General features: G+C 32.2%; 1 pseudogene; it reads right to left on the minus strand.

Moving 5' to 3' along the window:
- Nucleotides 1–3,132: 3,132 nt before the first annotated feature.
- On the minus strand, nucleotides 3,133–3,249 carry LOC145242236 (5S ribosomal RNA; annotated as a pseudogene).
- Between the last annotated feature and the right edge of the window lie 3,880 nt (nucleotides 3,250–7,129).

Consider the following 7,129-nt stretch of genomic DNA (forward strand, 5'->3'; position numbering starts at 1 on the left):
ACCTGTTCACACTGAAACACTTATCACAATATTCTGTGGATCTATATTAAAAAAACCTTGTTAAACTTTGTGACATATTTCCATTCTATGGAGGTCAGGTGCGAACGAACACCCCCATAATTTTATTATACCATATTTCTCCAAACTGAAACATAATTATCAAAGTATACTTACGCAGATAGATATTAAACGTCTTTATTAAAGTTTGTGCCTATTTCCATTCTATGAAGGCCAGGCGCGAACGCAGACTCCACAATTTTATTATACCATCCCTATTTAAGTTAAAACATACTTATCAAACTATTCTTATGTACATCTATACCAAAAACACTTGTAAACATTTATTTTAATTTTTAAATTTTTTATTTCCATACTTTGTGGACCAGTCGCGAACGCAGACCCCACAATTTTAATGAACCACCGTTCTGCCAGATTAAACATACCCATTCCTGGGTCTCGATACATCTTCTATCATTATATGTAATCAGTTTTTTAAAATAGTCAACCATATAGGAGCCTATTCGTGACCACACACACACATAGATTCAGCTTATATATATATATATATATATATATATATATATATATATATATATATATATATATATATATATATACACTAGCAGACCGCACAGCATTGTCCGGTCGTAAAATATGCTTAAATATATTTTGATTAATGCAGATTTCGTATTTATTATATTATATTGGACCGAATACATAGTAATGATTTTAAAAGTTAAAAAATTAAAAAAATGGCTCGTGCGCCACGTTTTCCCTTTGACGTTAATGCCTTAGCTATGAAGATATGTTTGATGCAAGACTAAAAATTAAAACATGAACCAATAGCTATTACGTTAAGCATGTATATTCGTAATGCCATCGTTCGACCTTCACCTGGCAAATTCTTTTTTTTTTTTTTAATTTTCACACTTTTGCACTGATTTTTCCCTGCTAAAACCCAAATAGAAAACTGATAGGAGTTTGGTAAGCAAATTTTTTAAACAAGTACATACACGCATACATAAATATATATAAAAAGGGTTGTGTTTACTGTAAGCTTTTTACGCCTATATTATGCAAGTATAAATCCTGTAGAATATCTGCATGAATATGATTACACGTAATAGTTAACTATAGATGATCATCCCATAAGAAAACGGGAAAAAACTATTAGGGAATTAATTAAAATGAATGTTTAAAAGAATATGCAAATTAGCTAGATTTTTTGCAGATGAATGCAATTCCATGACCTATATAACAAAGCTACCCCCCCTTATTTAAATAAATAAAAAAGGGGGTGTTAATATGAATATTAATACACAAAAAAAACTAAATTTGTAGGAGTAATATATATATATATTATTTCAAATAAAAGTAAAGAAAATCCTGAAAAGTATGTATATACGTACTCGTTACAAAACGAACATGTCATTCCAAAATTTACGTAAATTGATCAAGTATTTTTTTTTAACTAAGACAATCACAATTTACAATTTTTAGAGATTTTACAACTAAACTGTATTAAATAAAACTGATTTTTTTTTTTTTTTACCTCGACATTTCGGTTTAAGTTGTACCCTCCTTATTTATTTCATCGGATAATATCATGGCCGACGAAAACACTACGACTCGCTTCCGCTTCATTGTAAAATCTGATTTTCTTGAATTAAAAAACAAAATACTTGATCAAATTACGTAATTTTAGGAATATGATTTATTCGTTCTATAACGAGTATGTACATTATACTTCCTTTTTTCTTTTTTTTAATATAATTGCCAGCATAAGAGCCAATTTGAATAAGCGTCGTTTTCGTGTTTCTGTTAATTAGTATTAGTTTTAAAAATTCAAGGGAAATAACTCTGCACACAAGTTATTTGGTATTGCTGCTTATCGCATATTGACACTAGACTTTCAAAATGGCTATTTAACCACGAACGCAACGACAAAAACACATGGTCCCGTTTCCGAACCGAGATCAAAGTGTAGTGTATGTTCCATGCCCTAAAACTGACGTGTTATTATTTTTTTTTTCTCACGTTGGTTTTTGGAGAGCTGGATTTCAGTACATTAATAATCCATCTTCTGTTCAGCTTCATGTTCGTACTCATTTAAATCACTTCTTGTAAACGCAAGTAAATAAATTGTTTTTATTTGTTATTTGTTCAACATTGACGTCTGTGATTTATTTGTTTTGCAATTTTTGTTCCATTCCAATTATGAACACGTAGATATTTGTCCATATAAAAAAATCTAATACTTATAAGCAATATTTCATAACTAGCAGAACCCGTGGAATGAGAAATGTATTTAATCAACAAATATGTTTTCATAAAGCTGCGCTTCTACAGAATTGGGACGAAATTTCGGAAATCTTAAAACTGAATTTCGCAAGAAAATAATGGTATCTACGTATTTCTCATATTTTAAAGATGATTATATCCAAAAATTACGAAAATCGATAAGGTAGAAAATTATTAAAGATAATTAAAAAATAAAATTTGACGAAAACGATTGTAAAACACAGGAGAATTCAAAACGGTGGTAATTTTCCGTTTTGATTTAAACAAGATGGCGGCATTTTTTCACCTGCTGACACGATTAAAGTTGTTTTGCTTAATAATTCAGTAATATTCAAGTAACTTCGGCTGCATAATTTGTAAGCTACCATTGTAACTTATTAGAATTGACAAAAAAAAAATCAGTTGAAACCATTGTTTTCTTATCTGAAAACTCCATTTATCGGCTACAAAATCTCGTCCCAATTCTGTAGAAGCACCCATAAAGCTGATATGTTTCTGCATACTGCAAAAAATAGTTTTTTTTTATAGAAAAATATAAGTTTATTAACATTTTTATGAAACTAGTGTCCATTGTATTTTAAATTTAAAAAAAAAACTGACCCAAATGAGATAAATTAATAAGTACTCAGAGTAATATTGTGCTACACTAAGCTCCTTCAGTCTTTGACAAACTAAGGATACCCACGAAGTGTTGCCTGCGCGTGAAATTTTTGTGACAAGAGGTGCGCAATCTCCTACCACACCTCTCCTGAGTCTACATTGTTAAATACCAGTGGCAAGTGAAGTGTATGTACAGGACGTCTGGAAACAGATGCCGAGATAAGCGAAGAGTATATACGGCGCCTAGAATTCCCAAATGGTCACCCATCTGGTACTAACCAGGTTCAACGTTGCTTAACTTCGGTGATCTGATGAGAACTGGTGTATCAACGCAATTATGCCGTAGTTCAATATAAATTATAAAATCACATTGTAAAAGACAAATTTTAATTTATTTATTTCAGTTCAACACCTCTTGGCAGACGATCACTTTTGGACCTGTTTCTTTCGAATGTTCCCTTTTTTGCCTAATGTTTTGCTAATTTCTTTCTTAGGTGAAGAACTGCTGCATGTTGAAATTACTACGAGTTCCTTTCTCATATCATTACAACAATGATCATATTTTATTATAAGGATATTCGAAAGTGAGGCTACATCAAAATAAGGTGACCCATATTCTTGTCCAGGGTAGCCAGATTGGTCTCTATAAAGTCAAATAAGGATAATTTTGACTTTTTTTTGGAGCAGTTTGGCCTTCAAAAATTGTATTTGGCCTTTTTTTAAGTGTAACGTACGAACTAACTCAGGAAAGAACAAGCAAAATATTATAGATTGTTACGACAATGATGGACAATATTGTACAACCCTTTAACTACTCGATTAAAATTTCTATAACACTCGAAAGTGCAGTTTGGTAATGTAATTCCTTCCTCTATTTATCTGACAAAACTTAACATTTCAACACTGATGAATCAGATTTGAGGAGGGTGGGTTTTCTATAAATCTAGATTTTTAATATTTGTTATTTAGTTTGTTTATAGAAAATTGGACAGCAAACTACAAAGGTGTAGTATCTGTTCTGTTCTCTGGCAGAAAAGTATAAAATCCTTCGTGAGAAAATTCTGAATTTTTGTTATAAGTACTAATAAATACTCAAAGTAATATTGTGCTAAATTAGGCTCCTGCAGTCTTTGACAGACTATGGATACCCACGAATTTGGGGATGGATCTGGATATCGCCAAACGAAACTTTGCTTGCGTAAGGGGGGGGGCAATAGGGACAATATTGTCACGATCATTTGGTTTTGCAATTACAATGAGGGTTTATATTCAATATATAAATGTATGTTTGTAAATAGTTTCCAATAATTGCATCTTTATTTATACATGACGATCTGGGGTTTTTGAAGTTAGAAATGAATTTCTATTGAACAGTTTAATACGTAACAGATTAATATGTGACAACTTATGGAAAAACACTCAAGGATAAGGATTAATGGAATAGATTGACAAGTGAAAAGAGCAATTCTTTCCTCTTTGTCAGAAACTTCGCTCATGAAATATGAGGACTTGCTGTTGCTGTTATCATTATTCGGCATAATCACGTTTGACACATCAGTTCCCGTCAAATCAAAGCAACGATGAGCCGAGCCAGTACTAGATGGGTGACAATTTGGGACTTCCGAGTGCTATGTGTGCTCTCCGCTTATCTCGGCATTGTTTCTAGTCATCTTGGACTTCTCCTTGCCACTGGAGTCAAGCAGTACCGATTCAGAAGAGGCGTGGTTGGAGATTGCGCAACTTTTCCCATACAAGTACATGCTGCCCCTACAGGGGGTATCCTTTGTCTTTCGAGACTGAATGGAAGCATCGAAAATTATTATTATCATTATTATTATTATTATTATTATTGAATACGTGGTATTTGGAAACTTTTAATCGACCCATAGTATTCATCATCGTTCGACTAGTAAAAAGTAAGACTTCCTTGTGAAATCAGTTAATGCAGTTCCCAGGCAACTTGAGAAGCTGGTGACTAATGCTGGTGCACATACTGAATTCTAAAACAAATCTCAATTTATTGAATTGATTTGGAATTATTTTGGAGATGAGTAAATTGTATTTTTTTTTTTTTTTTTTTTTTTTTTTTTTATCATCCTCATCTTCAAGTTGTTGTTTTTCACGTCGTTTCGGACAATTATTCCTCCGGTCTTATCAGGTTAACCGCGACGGGATGGGAATGTTGAATCCTCCAACTGCATCCACAGCAATTGAGGCCTTCAATAGCTGTTATTATCTCACCACGGCTTTGGGTGGGATCGAAACCTCTAGAAAATGCTCACCTGGAATCGTAGATGTGGTGCAGATTAGGGAAAATGAATTGAATTGAGAAAGAGACGAACTACGTGTTAAATTGAATTAAACGAACAGGAATTTATTTCGTGAAGAAACAAGTGAAAGAAAAAGGTACAACACGTGTTCATGTCCGCGTTGGTCTCTCGCTGTTTACTGGTGAGAAGGAGAAAGTCTATTGTTGTAGAGAGAGAAAGAAATAAAGTCAATCCAGTTTGGTGTGCGTCTCTCGCTGTTAGCTGGTGAGGAGGAAAGTCTATTGTAGTATAGAGAGAGAATGAGAAAAAGTCAATTCAGGCCATGGAGATAATATGTACACTTTATATGATTTCTGTCTGTTAGCTCGTGCCTCATACATAGTCGCAGGGGGTGTGAGCCAAAAGGGAGGCGGCTGGTTCGCCGAACCTCTCAGCTCGAGAGCTGGTCCGAAAAAGAGGCTGGAAACAGTTTGTCTCTTGCTTTTATAATTATTTCCGGTGGCTTTTGCGCATGTGTTGATTTCCTTTGAAAGGTAAGTGACGTCGTCCATCTGTGCGTACATTAGCGTGTATGTGTATACACGTGAATGTGAGTGTATGTACGCGAACGTGAATATATGTGCGTGTGTGAACGTGTGCGCGTATGTTTGTGTGCGTGTATGTATGTGACAAGTAATATAGCTTGAGATGTGGACGCGTGTTTTTGTGTGAGACTAGAAAAGGCTTCCACATAAATATTCCGCATCTCTAACCACAGGCCCCGAACGTCAAACAAGGTTAGATATAAATCTAATTGTTCTTCCAATTGTCGGATCCGTACCGATTGTTATATTATTGAATTGATTTGGCGTACGGATCCGACAATTGGATTTATAAGACCATAAAATTCTTTTACAACTATCGTCGCTTTTCACTTTTTGTAATGTTAAAAACGAGATGTTGGTGGTGTTAATATTATAAACTTTGTTACAGTAAAAAAAAAAAAAAGAAAGAAAAAGTTATTAAAGAGTTTCATTCTTTTTATTTTTTAAGGTTAAAGATTTTTTTTTTTTTTAATCTTACCATAACATTTACTTTTTTAATTTAAAAAAATGTTTCCGCGGCTTCTTTTTTGAATGTTTCATCTAATGAAAATATTGGTTCGTTGGTTTTCTCTTAATAGTTGTGCAAAAACCACAGTTTGTATTATTAATGTTATCAACTTCGATGTCTCTGTTTTTAAATTATTTTTTTTTATTATTATTGTTCAATATTATATAAAAAAATTGTTACACCGAAAGTTTCACATTCATTAAAGCAAGGAAAATATTAAAATCTTACATATAAAAATTATGCGAAACTTGTAATTTAAAAATAAAAAGTAGAAATATTTTTTGCTATTATAATTTTTTTGTGTGAAAAGATTAAATAAACAATACTTAATTCAATGATAATATCGGTAGTTCGAGAAATTCATTTTTCTTCGAGTTATATCGAATTCATTAATACAGACTTTAGGGTCATTTTTCGTAATGTTCCTGTAAAAATTATTTTTTTTAATTGTTATATTTTACGATGCTTTTTTTTTTTTTAATGAAAATTTAAAAAAAAGGAAAAATAAATTCCTGTATTTTTTTTTCTTTACTACTGAAAACCATAAGTTTAGTAAAGGTATTTTATGTTTAAACAAAATAATACATTTCCACTAAGATTTAAATAAAAATAATGGGTTCAATATATTCCGTGATCATTATTTGATAAATACTGAAAAATTCATTACAATTGGTTAATTTCCTGATTTTTGGTGAATTTTTAAGTAAAGGGAGGGGTCAAAGTGTTTATTCATTTTGAGCATCGGCGTTTATTTTGCACGTACCTAGCAAAACTCGTTTATTCGTTGGCTTTAGCATCGTAAATTATTATATGAAAACAAAAACAATTCTCTTAAATAGTCGCGTAAAGACTACATTTTGTATTGA

Source organism: Euprymna scolopes, chromosome 2, assembly GCF_053919585.1.
Source record: "Euprymna scolopes isolate OS-2025 chromosome 2, ASM5391958v1, whole genome shotgun sequence".
NCBI lineage: Eukaryota > Metazoa > Mollusca > Cephalopoda > Sepiida > Sepiolidae > Euprymna > Euprymna scolopes.